General features: G+C 35.1%; 1 non-coding gene across 1 annotated transcript; it reads left to right on the plus strand.

Annotated features, from left to right (window-relative positions):
• The first annotated feature begins 10,785 nt into the window (after positions 1 to 10,785).
• LOC120288633 lies at positions 10,786 to 10,891 on the plus strand. Its single transcript, XR_005546736.1, has one exon. It is a non-coding gene; the product is annotated as a small nucleolar RNA R71 (small nucleolar RNA).
• Positions 10,892 to 13,989: the final 3,098 nt, after the last annotated feature.

The following is a 13,989-nucleotide window of genomic DNA, read 5'->3' on the forward strand; positions in this document are numbered from 1 at the left end:
GCCCCTAGGCTCGACATCGTCTTTCTGAGCAATCATAAATGCTTCCCCTTCAATCTCAAAATGATGGCGATGAATGCTTTTACGATTACTTTTACATAACTGAATTTCTCTTGAATTCAGTTTGCCGGACGATACAACACTTTTACTAGGTCTTGTATGTTGAGGTAAATCTTCATTTCTCTCTACACTATTAGTGGGTGTGTTATTGAGATCTTCCATCTCATATAATTGGAAGTTCTTATTAATCTCATCTCTATTAGGAAAATCGTTCTCCAAAAACGTGACATCTCGTAACTCCATTTCGGTCATACTTCCATTAGCTTGTTCACCTATGAACACATACCCTTTGAAGTGTTCATAATATCTTATAAAGATACATGTCTTCTCTCTAGAACCTAATTTGCCATATTTATGAGAAGAATCATGAACATAAGTTGCACATCCCCATGAATGTAGATTATCTAAGTCTGGTTTCCTATTAGTCCACAATTCATAAGGGTTGGAAGTGATTAATTTTGAGGGCATTCGGTTAAGGAGATAGGTAAATTTGCTTGCGCCATCATAGACCTAACCATTTCCAAAAGAGTTCTATTCCTTCTTTCAGCTACCCTATTTTGTTGTGGAGTACCGGGAATAGTCAATTGTCGTACAATTCCATTTTCATCACAAATGGCTTTAATTGCTCAGATAGATACTCATATATATGTATTCAATTTTTTTTAGTATTATTGTCAAATTTATATTTAAAAAATTGCATACAACGCTAGAAACAAAAGCATTATTTAAAGTAAATGAGTAATAGGGTATCTCTTTTGAGTCAATGTATTCACAAGCAAAATGACTCATCTTGTCACAATTGTAGCACTTCATCTTGGCCTTGTCCTTATTCCCACCACACTTCTTGCGTCGGAAGGTGCCCTATTATGTGCTTGATGCTTTTTCCCTTTATTGTTGAATTGATGATTCCTTTTGTACTTGAAGCCTGAAGCTTTGTGCGAACTCGATTTAGTAACATAAGCACGAGTAGAGAATTTCGCAGCCTCTAGACACTCATCCTTGAATTCCAAATGACGCGTTATATCATCAAAAGTGACGATATTCTCATTGTGTCATGTTGATTTTCGTATACTCCAAATTGTTAGGAATAAACCTTATAACAACTTGAACTTACCGTTCATCAGTAAGGGAGTGATTTGTCGACTTCAGCTCACGAATCATGTTTGACATCTCCCGAAAATGCTGCCTCATTGTTACATTTGGGTGCTTTCAATATGTATCAAACTTGATGGTGAATCTCCTCAACTTAGTGGCAAATGTACTCCCAAACTTATCTTTCACGGCAATCCACATTACTTGAGCTTTATCATAACTTTCAAACTTACACATGAGATTATCTTGTATATAACTCAGCAACGTAATGTGAGCAATGCTATTTTTCTTCTTCCAAGCTTGATAAGCTTCTAGATCTCTCATGTGTTGAGCTGAAATTCCATGCTCAGGTTCATCCATGATGTGGTTGAGAGTTTCCAAAACCTCTTGCTTCTCAAGAATGTATTGAACCTTTCGATACTAAATATCATAATTGTCACCGTTTAGCTTTACACCCTTATTAAGGTCAGCCACAATGGTCTTGGATTCCAAAGCCATAATCAATTGCAATAATACACTAACATAGTAAATGCAGAATAAATACTAGCATACTTTCAGAGTAACACATATATTTAATTTGCAGCAAAGATAAACTATATCAATGATAATTCAACAAATGACATAGAAACGAAAGGTCACTATGTTCCCAATTAGCTCCTATGTTTTGTTTTTTTTTTCGGTAAATAATTACCTCATATGTTCGATTGTTCTATTATCATTAATTAGTTTAATTTGCGCAAATTTTAAGTTTTAGGTGAGAACTCATTTGAATTGTACCGACCTATGAACTCCCACTAGAAAAAATGATTACATGACCTTATGTACTTTCTACATTTTTCTATTAACACAAAAGGTATAGCATGATGTGAACCAACGTACAAAAAATAATCATGCAACAAATATATAACCGTAATTCAACATGTAATGAAAAATCAAGGATTTCCTACCATTATTCGAATTCTCTTAAAACTAGAAAATTGCAAGTATATTAAACTATATACATGTTATCATTGAACCAAGCTCCACACAACATATATAATACCATTTTCATATAAGTTAGCTACTGTATTTCCAAAAACATGAGAAAATACAGGCTAAATAGGAATAAACAATACATTTACACTCCAAAAATAGACGTACTTAGGGTTCTGTACACATTTTTATACCTTTGAAAAACACAAGCATGTAATAATTATATTAGAGTATAGAGAACATCCATACAAACCGAATGCCATCGACCACGCTTCAATCGAACACCGCACGTGGCCACACGTGCTACCTAAGTGTGCGGCACATGTGGTGTACGTGCCAGCGAGCCAAAAGGCTCCTGGCCGATCCGATTTGTCCAATTGGCGACCAATTCGACCGGTTTGATCGCTAGACCAGTTGACCGATCAACAAGTCAGGTCGATTTGGGATGGATCATCGACTAGTTGCCTGGCCGACCAACTGTCGCCAGCAGTGACGTCGTCAATGAAGTCATTCGGCGGTTACTAACCATTGGATTGACAATAGCACTCGTTGATTTGCTGACATGTGCATTACGCTCATGCACTGGGCATGCTCAGTGCATTTGACGCGTCACCCACGCGCCGTGGCTTCTGACCTTGCGTGTGGGCGCATCCGTTATCCTCCGGTGATGCTCGACCCACCGTTGGACTCGTCTCGATGACTACTTTCACTCTGTATATTTGAAGATTTATTTTTGGCTCGAAAAATATTCAGAAAAATGGCCAAAACAGTACGGGTGTACGCGACCCCAAACTCATTATACATTTCAGTTCGTTTTCGACGATTTAGATTTTAATTCCGAGCAATAAACATCCAGACGGTGTAAATTTCATTATCTTGATCTCAATATCAAATAGTAAACAAGAAAATTCTATGAACGCAGTCACGAGGAAAATATTCAATTTCCACAACGTAAATGCCAATTGTTTTTGTAAATGAGAAATAGAACGCTTTCTTTTTCTTTGATGGAAATGGGATAACAAAATGAGAACAATTTCTTTTTAAGCATACGTTCTGCCAACAGTACCAACAGTTTTCTTCAGAAGATTTTTATATGACTCCCTCATATCTTTTCAAATGGTGTCTTTCCATCATAACTTATCAAGATGAAACGGTGCATTCTAATCGCACCCCATCATGGACGTACTAATAAAATACAACATTTATTAATAAGTTTTGAGCTAGAATTAACCTTGATTACACGGGCTTAGTTTAGGCTTTATTAAAATAATGAGTCTAATAAATAGCACTTCCTCCACCCCTAGTCAAAAGAAGAGTTTGATCCTAACTTAGAAAGAGGACTTGGCTATACGCTTAACACGTGCAAGTCAAATGTTGTGCTCCTTAACGACACTTTGAGATACCATAAGTGACTTAGTGATTTAGAGCTTGTCATTTGAAAGTGAAATAGGAACAACCATGCTGGTCAGAAAAAGAAATTAGAAGAATGACCACTGACCTTAGGCATCATCGATGAATGAAGACTAGTTGATGCATGATGGGGTGAGTGATTCAGAACGGAAATTTTTTCAGAGGCGATTTTTCTGGTTAAGCGTATGGAGTAATGTATTCGGGGAAGAAACGAAAATGAATAAGAAAAGATAGAACAATCTCCTTCCAAGGTATAAAGGCCATGCCACCAACTGAGGATGAGGATCAAGATCTACGAAGTTCACCACCAAGGCCTAAAGCTTCCACCAACCAAGGATAAAGGACTTTGGAATAGGAGAAGCTCACCACCAAGGCCTAAAGATTCCACCAGCCAAGGATAAAAGGCTTTTGGCTCATCGTGATCTATGCTTGTTCGTAAAATTCTAAACGCAAGTGCATGTATCGAACAAGTAATATAATGATGAGATAAAGTATCGTCCCACGGAGATCGATGATTAATAAACTAATTAAATACTAAAATAGATTAATTCTAAAATTTATCTAACATATCAAAATATAATTAAGAATAAATTAAAAACGAAACTTGAAGACTTTGAAGACTAAATGCAGTAAAATCAATCAGATAAATATGTTAGAGCATCCGATTTCACCATAACCACTAGATATGAATTTCAGATTGTTGTGAATACAAGAACGATATCAAACATGTGATAGGGGAATTTCCTAACCTATTTACTATCCTATCTCTAGGTATAGCAAACCTACTCAGCTTATTAATCCACTATATCTCTATGTGAATTAAAATAAACATGAGTGCATTAAAAACTATGAATATTCCCGGTTTACAATGAGTCTTTTGGATCACCTTATCAGCGAAAACTACACAAATAACGCAGTATATTTCTATCCACGTTTAATTCATGGTTATATATTATAATGAGTAATTGCATATTATCACCTCTCAGTCTCAAACATGCATATCAAATCATTCAAGTGGTGGCCAGTCACTCAAAAGCATTAAACGCAATAATATATAACTCACATGAATGAAATCAATTGTAGAACATAAAAATCATGAAATTCACATCATCATAGTTAGGTTACATCGTAGCCCTAACAAAAGAAAATTAGAATATAGTAGAATAAAAAATATAAATATAAATCAAACCCAGCATCTTGAATCAAAGAACAAAAATTCTATCACCACTTTTGTCTTCTCTTCAAAATACTTGAAAAACTCTCAGAACAATGGAAAACGATCTAACTCTCCCCCCTCTCTCTCTCTAAAAAACCCTAGCTGCTCTCTCTTCCTATTTATAAGAAATCTAAAATATCTATCTCTCAATGTTTGCAGATAACATTAGGGAACAAAATCAAGAATTTCCTGATTTGATATCCATCTTCCACTGCTGCTTTTATTTGAATTCCTGATAATTACTATTATTTTCCTTATCCTCTTCATATCTCATTATTCTGCATAAACAAGGAAAATTTAAATAATCAGAAGGAAATCCAAATATTTTCTCACAGATAATGCATTAATTACTGCCTAAAATAGGTAAAATAACCCTATTTTTATAGAGTTATCAAACCCCCAAACTTAACATTTTGCTAGTCCTCGAGCAAAAGTAAGACATAACACATACTCAACCTAACAACCTTCTCCATGACATCTTTCCATAATTGCTCAAATTCACAATTCAAAGAAAAACACAAATTTCATCCAAACATTGAAATCGATTTATAAGTTAAGACCAATTCTAACTATATGATCCAAGTGTGTGTGTGAGAGTCCTCATCTTTTTCAAATTATATGCAATCCACATAAATTCATATTAACATGCAACCTCTCAAAAATTCTCAATAATTATGACCAAATCTCATAGGTTTGCTTTTCATTCCTCTCTCCACTAATGTAAGCTAATTATCCAACCAAAAATCAATAGGACTTTTCTCGGGTTGTAATGTAAGGCTGGGCTAAAGGTGAGATAATGACAATTTTAAGCTCAAATCACCCATCAACACGTTGATTTCTAGGATCTAATTAGAGCCAATGTCACTGTCCAATTTCACTCCTTCAAGATAATTTTTTTGCCGCCATATATCATCATTCTTTTTTTTTTCTTTCATTTTTCTCTCTCTCTTTTTTTTTTTTTTTTTGAATTGCTTTATGGTGGAGTTTCTCCCAAAGTCCCTCCAAATATAACATAAAAATTTCCAACCCATTGAGTATCCAAAAGGCTCACTCAATTGAAAGTTGGATAGGGAATCATAAAAGCAATTTTTTTTTTTTGACAATACACCCCAAACAACCATTGTAATCACTTCTTTTTTCTTCTTTTTACTCCATCATTCCTCCCAAATTTCTATCAAGCTCAAATAATTTTTTTTTTATCCCAAAAGAAAATCAACGTGTTCATAGGGCATGGGATAATGATATAATTTGATCATGGCTAGGCTAAAAATATATGGGTGCCAATGAAAAATTGGGTAATAATTAAGGCTCAACGAGGTGACTAGGGATAAATAAATAAGGTTGGCTTGAAAGGCTCAATCGATCCAAAAACTGCCTATATCATTTTCTCAACTAGATTTAGCTTAGGATTTCGCCTCAAGAGAAAATCAAACAAATTCTAAGATTTGGGTGAAATTTAAGAAAATCACATATTTCACATGAATGTTCTCTAGATTTACACATAATTCAAAAAGTAATGACTTTTAGTGCTCAGTAAGTGGATCAACATAATCAGAATTAAGATTAACTCACACCTCAACTACAAGTTTAAATAAAATTTAAATTTTCCTAAGAATCACAAAAATTCACAACCAGGAAAGCAATCATGATAAAAAAATTATCCAAAAATTTGTCTTCCCCCCAAACTTGAATGAAGCAGTGTCCTCAATGCGAAAAATAGAATAGGAAGAAGAAAACTTCCCTAGTTGTAGGATAAGTCCATAGATGATCTTGATGATTAAACTCTTGAAAGGTGCTCCCTAAAAATTAACCCGGATAAAACAGAGAAAAGTTAATCTTTTTTTTTTTTAACAAAACATAAACTTAAAAATAAAAATAAAAAACATAATTAAAATGCTTGGGTTGCCTCCCAAGAAGCATTTGCTTTATAGTTTTCAGCCAAACTATCTCAAATGTCGCTATTCTAAAGGATGAAGTTCAATGGTGGTCTTCTGCTTATTGTAACCACCTTCAAAGTAGGGCTTCAAACGTTGACCGTTCACTTTGAATGTGCCCTCAGTGTCATGCACAACTTCAATTGTTCCATATGGGAACACCTGTGTAACTATAAAAGGACCAAACCATCTAGATCGCAACTTTCCTGGGAAAAGTTTAAGACGAGAGTTATAAAGTAAGACTTTTTGACCAATTTTAAACTCTCTTCTAAATATGTGCTTGTCATGCCATCTTTTGTACGCTCCTTGTACAACTTAGAATTTTCATAGGCCTCATTGCGAAATTCCTCCAATTCATTCAGTTGCAATAATCTTTCTTCACCTGCAGACTGCATATCAAAATTTAGAAATTTCAATGCCCAATATGCTTTATGCTCTAATTCCACTGGTAAGTGACAAGCCTTTCCAAACACTAGCCTAAAAGGAGACATCCCAATTGGAGTTTTGAACGCTGTCCTATAGGCCCAAAGTGCATCATCAAGTTTTATTGACCAATCTTTCCTAGAGGCATTCACTGTTTTTTCTAAAATTCTCTTGATTTCTCTATTTGAAATCTCTACTTGACCACTAGTCTGAGGATGATAAGGGGTTGCAACCTTATGTGTGACTCCATACTTACTCAAAAGTGCTTCAAATTGCTTGTTGTAAAAATGTGTTCCCCTATCACTTATGATTGCCTTAGGAGTGCCAAATCGGGTAAAAATATTTTTCTTCAAAAATTTCACCACAACTTTAGCATTATTTGTTGGTAATGCTACAGCTTCTACCCACTTAGACACATACTCCATAGCCACTAAAATGTATAAATTTCCATAAGAAGGTGTAAAGGGTCCCATGAAATCAATACCACAAACATCAAATAATTCACACACAATAATGTTGTTTAAAGGCATCTTATTTTTTCTTGAAATATTTCCAGTTCTTTGACACCTATCACATGAAACTACATAGGAGTATGCATCTTTAAAAAGTGTAGGCCAATAAAATCCAAATTGTAAAATCTTAGCTGCAGTTTTTGTGGCACCAAAATGGCCACCTGTCTCTCCATCATGACAATGATGAAGAATGTTTGCCTTCTCTTCATCCGGAACACATCTCCTTATGATCCGATCTGCACATACTTTAAACAAGAAATGTTCTTCCCAAAAATAATTTTTAACATCAGAAAAGAATTTTTTCTTCTGTTAATATGATAATTCAGGAGGAAGAACATTACTTACCAAATAATTTACAAAGTCGGCGTACCAAGGAATTTTTGTGGACATGATGGAAAAAATTTTCTCATCAGGGAACTCTTCCAAAATTGGTCTTACCTCTTCCTTTGAATTTGGAATTCTTGATAAGTGATCTGCAATTAGATTTTCAGTCCCCTTCTTATCTTTGATTTCCAAATCAAATTCTTGCAGCAATAGAATCCACTCGATCAACCCGGGTTTTGATTCTTTCTTTTCAAGCGGATACTTAAGAGCAGAGTGGTCGAATAAACTATAACTTTTGAGCCAATTAAATAAGAACGAAATTTATCAAAAGCAAATACTACCGCCAAAAGTTCATTTTCTGTTGTTGAATAATTCAATTGTGCACCCGACAAGGTTCGACGGCATAATATATGGTTTGAAAAATTTTATTCTTCCTTTGTCCCAAAACAGCTCCTACCGCAGAATCGCTAGCATCACACATCAGCTCAAAGGTAAATCCCAATTTGGTGTTGCCATAATTGGTGCTGATATTAACTTCTCCTTTAAAGTGTTAAAAGCCTGCATGCATTCAACTAAAAAATTAAAAGGAGCATCTTTTTCCAAAAGATTAGAAAGAGGTTTAGCAATTTTTGAAAAATCTTTTATAAATCTCCTGTAAAATCCTGCATGCCCCAAAAATCCTCTGACAAGTTTCACAGATGTTGGCGGAGGTAATTTTGCAATGACTTCCACTTTGGCTCAATCAACTTCTATTCCGCTTTGAGAAATTTTATGCTTGAGCACTATTCCTTCATGCACCATAAAGTGACAATTTTCACTACTTCTTGCATCTTCGGGTTCAAACACCTCTGAGGTTGGATAGTGGGTTTATATTGCTCATCCATCAAAATTTTGTGCATGCAAATTGAAGGACTAATTCCCTTGATATCAGCTATTTTCCATCCAATTGCACCTTTATGCTCTCTTAATACTCGAGCAATTTCTCCTCCATCAAATCTGTCAAAGAAGAAGATATAATTACCGGTAAAGAAGAAGCTCCATCTAAATAAGCATATTTCAAATGAGAAGGTAAGGGTTTGAGTTCAAGAATTGGAGGCTCTTCAATTGATGGTTTAGGCTTTGTAATGTGTTGCCCCAACTCTTCGAATTTAATTGCCTTTTGCCTTGAATATGATGGAATTGCCTCCATGAAATTTGCATACTCCTTTATCTCATCGTTCTGAATATCTTTGTCCCTTAGTTGAATCAGACATGCTTCAAGTGGATCTTCAAAAATATTTTCCTGAAAAACCTTATTCACCAACTTGTCAACTGTCTCAACTCTAAAACAAGAATTATCATCAGATGGATATTTCATTGCTTTAAAAACATTAAATGAAACAAGATCATCTTGAACTCTAAGGATCAACTTCCCGTTGTACATCAATAAGAGCTCTTCCTGTTGCTAGAAAAGGTCGACCTAAGATAAGTGGTACCTCAAAATCTTCCTCCATGTCAAGAACTATGAAATCTGCAGGAAAGATAAATTTGTCAACTTTTACCAAAATATCTTCCACAATACCTCTCGGATATTTAATTGATCGATCAGCCAGTTGAAGTGACACTGTGGTTGCTTTTACCTCACCCAATCCTAATTTCTTGAAAATTGAATAAGGCATCAAATTAATACTTGCACCTAAATCACACAATGCTTTTTCAAAGTAAGAATCCCCAATAGTGCAAGGAATAGTAAAACTCCCTGGATCTTTTAATTTCGGAGGCAATTTGTTTTGTAGGATGGCTGAACACTCCTCGTTTAACTTCACAGTCTCATAATCCTCCAGTTTCCTTTTGTTTGCCAAAATCTCCTTCAAAAATTTTGCATAACTAGGCATTTGCGCTAAAGCATCTGCAAAAGGAATGTTAATGTGCAATTTTTTAAATACATCAAGAAATTTAGAAAATTGCTTATCTATTTTGTGCTGCTGGAGTCGCTGAGGGAATGGAATTGGCGGTACATATGGCTTGGGATTATCTGGAAAAAGTTTACTCTTGCTTGTCTCCTTTGATTGTTTATTGATCACCTCTTCTTTGTCTCTGGAAATCTCTTCTTCTCCTACTTGTTTACCACTTCTCAGGGTAATAGCCTTTATGTTTTCAATTGGATTTTTCTCTATGTTGCTCGGCAAAGAACCCCGTTGCCTTCCCCGACATCATGCTTGCTAACCGACCCACTTGCATCTCCAGATTTCTGATTGAAGCCTCTTGATTTTGAAATCTCACATCCATGCTTTTGATGAAGTCATGAGTCGTACTAGCAAGTTTGGTGACTATGTCTTCCAAATTTGACTTTGTCTCTTATGATTGTTTGAATCTAGATGGTCTTGTCACATTCTGATTATTCCATGAAAAATTTGGATGATTGCGCCATCCCGGATTGTATGTGTTGGAGTAGGGATTATTCTCAGTGACCTGTTAAAATTCCCAACAAAGTTAGAATTTTCATGAGATTGTTTAAAATATTACCTACCCGACACTCTGTGCTAACATGTCCTCCACCACAAAAATCACATGTCAAATTGTGAATTTTCATGGCTGAAACACTCATATTATCAAGCTTTTTGTTGAGTGTTTCAAATTGTGCAGCAATTGCAGCAAAAGCATCCACTTCATGAACTCCGCTAACTTTTCGCATTGGTAATCTCTCGCAGGCCACTTGATAACTATTGGATGACATCTCTTCTAATAAATTGTAGGCTTCTTCTGGTGTTTTATTATTTAAAGTCCCCCCGCAGCTGCATCAATCATAGAACGAAGATTTGCACTAGAGCCATTATAAAAAGTTTGTACCTGCATCCATATGGGTAGTCCGTGATGTGGGCATCTCCTAAGAAATTCTTTGAATCTTTCCCATGCTTCCTATAATAATTCATTATCCATCTGCATAAAATTAGTAATATCATTACGCATCTTCGCAGACTTTGCGAGGTGGAAAGAACTTACCAAGAAATTTCTGAGCCATATCATTCCATGTAGTAATTGATCCTGGGGAAGAGAAGAAAGCCAACTCTTAGCTTTGTCTCTAAGAGAGAATGGGAATAATCTCAATCTAATAGCATCATCTGTAACTCCATTATATTTAATGGTGTCACAAATTTCAAGAAAAGCATCAATGTGAGCATTTGGATCATCGCTTGGTAGCCCACTGAATTGCACTGATTGTTGAAGCATCTGAATAAGTGACGGCTTAATCTCAAAATTGTTTGCTTGAATTGCAGGTCTTCTGATACTTGATGTGGTGCCTTGAACTGTTAGCGCAGCATAATCTCTTAAAAGTCTGCGTGGATTTTCATTCTCACCGTCTGCCATCTTAGCCTAATTTCTCTGTTCTCTTAGTTGCCTTTTGAATGTACGCTCGATTTCTGGATCAAGTTCAACAAGTTTCCCTTGTCGGCTACATGTCATAAACCGATGTACACCCTGAAAAATAAAACAAAACAAAAGCTAGATTAAACTTAGAATTATCTGGTATCAATATTAATTAGTATTAAACAAATGATCCCCGACAACGGCGCCGAAAACTTGTTCGTAAAATTCTAAACGCAAGTGCACGTATCGAACAAGTAATATAATGATGAGATAAAGTATTGTCTCACGGAGATCGATGATTAATAAACTAATTAAATACTAAAATAGATTAATTCTAAAATTTATCTAACATATCAAAATATAATTAAGAATAAATTAAAAACGAAACTTGAAGACTTTGAAGACTAAATGCAGTAAAATCAATCAGATAAATATGTTAGAGCATCCGATTTCACCATAACCACTAGATATGAATTTCAGATTGTTGTGAATACAAGAACGATATTAAACATGTGATAGCGGAATTTCCTAACCTATTTACTATCCTATCTCTAGGTATAGCAAATCTACTCAGCTTATTAATCCACTATATCTCTATGTGAATTAAAATAAACATGAGTGCATTAAAAACTATGAATATTCCCGGTTTACAATGAGTCTTTTGGATCACCTTATCAGCGAAAGCTACACAAATAACGCAGTATATTTCTATCCACGTTTAATTCATGGTTATATATAAGAATGAGTAATTGCATATTATCACCTCTCAGTCTCAAACATGCACATCAGATCATTCAAGTGGTGGCCAGTCACTCAAAAGCATTAAACGCAATAATATATAACTCACATGAATGAAATCAATTGTAGAACATAAAAATCATGAAATTCACATCATCATGGTTAGGTTACATCGTAGCCCTAACAAAAAGAAAATTAGAAGATAGTAGAAGAAAAATATAAATATAAATCAAACCCAGCATCTTGAATCAAAGAACAAAAATTCTATCATCACTTTTGTCTTCTCTTCAAAATACTTGAAAAACTCTCAGAACAATGGAAAACGATTTAACTCTCCCCTCTCTCTCTCTCTCTAAAAAACCCTAGCTGCTCTCTCTTCCTATTTATAAGAAATCTAAAATATCTATCTCTCAATGCTTGCAGATAACATTAGGGAACAAAATCAAGAATTTCCTGATTTGATATCCATCTTCCACTGCTGCTTTTATTTGAATTCCTGATAATTACCATTATTTTCCTTATCATCTTCATATCTCATTATTCTGCATAAACAAGGAAAATTTAAATAATCAGAAGGAAATCCAAATATTTTCTCACAGATAATGCATTAATTATTGCCTAAAATAGGTAAAATAACTCTATTTTTATAGAGTTATTAATGCTCTAAGGATAAAGAGACCGAAAGGAGTTATTCACTCTCCGAAGGAGTTCACTCAAACAGAGGAAATCTCACCATTTTCATTGATCAAATTCGTATCTCCCATACATTGAATAGTTTTCCCCTATTTATAGGAAGATTTGAGCCTTAAGAAATATTAAAAACAAACTTTAATGACCTGGGAACTTAAACCTTCGACTCTTGAACTACATAACAATAAAGACACCTAAGAACTTAAGAAATGCCTTAATTAGCATGGGAACTAAATGTATTTAATCTTCGGCTTTCCGCATTCTTAAACCTTTAGCTTTCTGTATTCTTGAACTGCATTTTGAACCTTTGGCTTTTCGTATTCTTGAACCGCATTTGTGAACCTTTAGCTTTCCAAATTTCGTGCCGCTCCCTTGACTAGAAAATAATCCTCCTGAAACTTCATCAATTGATCATGCAAGACATCTAAAATGGCCTCCCAATGATAGTTATCGATATACCACCAAGTACCGATACGTAATTAACATTATTCATTCAAATCAAAGCACATAATGTCCAATTTCTTTATTGACTTGGATAAGTATCAATAGTTTTGAGTTGATTGATGGAGCTACATTGGATGCTCCCGCATCAAGGCATGATTGGGTCGATGATGCCTCCTAGGATGTCACAATCGAATGACCTAAAGGAAATGAATGACGACGAGCACGGGTATTTGCGTGTCTTGAGTGGGTCGTGGTGTGACAAACCCCAAACCCTGTTAGACATATGTATGGCTAAGCTTTTGGATTGTGTATGAAGTGGCATATAGTGGGTGATACATAAGTTTGTATGGAAGTATGTTGTTATGAATTTATATAAGTGTGTTTTGTGTTATCCCTATTTGAATGGTCGGGCGATTGGTTTCTATTTCTGCTTGCATATAATTAAACGATAACACGAATAGGTTAGTGATGCTTCATAGGACATCACAATTAAATAACCTAAGTAAATGATGAGTGTGGGTTGTCGCGCGTTCAGAGCAGGTTGAGGCCTGACAATGATTCATCACCCTAGGTGGCATAAAGAATATTTGGTAATCATAACCTAAGATTTGCCTTAGGGATTAAGTTCATGAGTCATAGCACAAATGAACCAATCAAGGGAAAACACAAGGGATTTTCATTAATACCTTAAAAGCTTAGATGCCACATTACCCTCCTTAAAGTGCCACATATTCAAAGTGACTTGTTCTCCACGAATGAATCAAGGGTTTATGTGGGCCAATGAAAAGGAGACAAACAATTCTCTAAGCATTCCATTAGGGCACTAGAT

Source organism: Eucalyptus grandis, chromosome 9, assembly GCF_016545825.1.
Source record: "Eucalyptus grandis isolate ANBG69807.140 chromosome 9, ASM1654582v1, whole genome shotgun sequence".
Classification (NCBI taxonomy): Eukaryota; Viridiplantae; Streptophyta; class Magnoliopsida; order Myrtales; family Myrtaceae; genus Eucalyptus; species Eucalyptus grandis.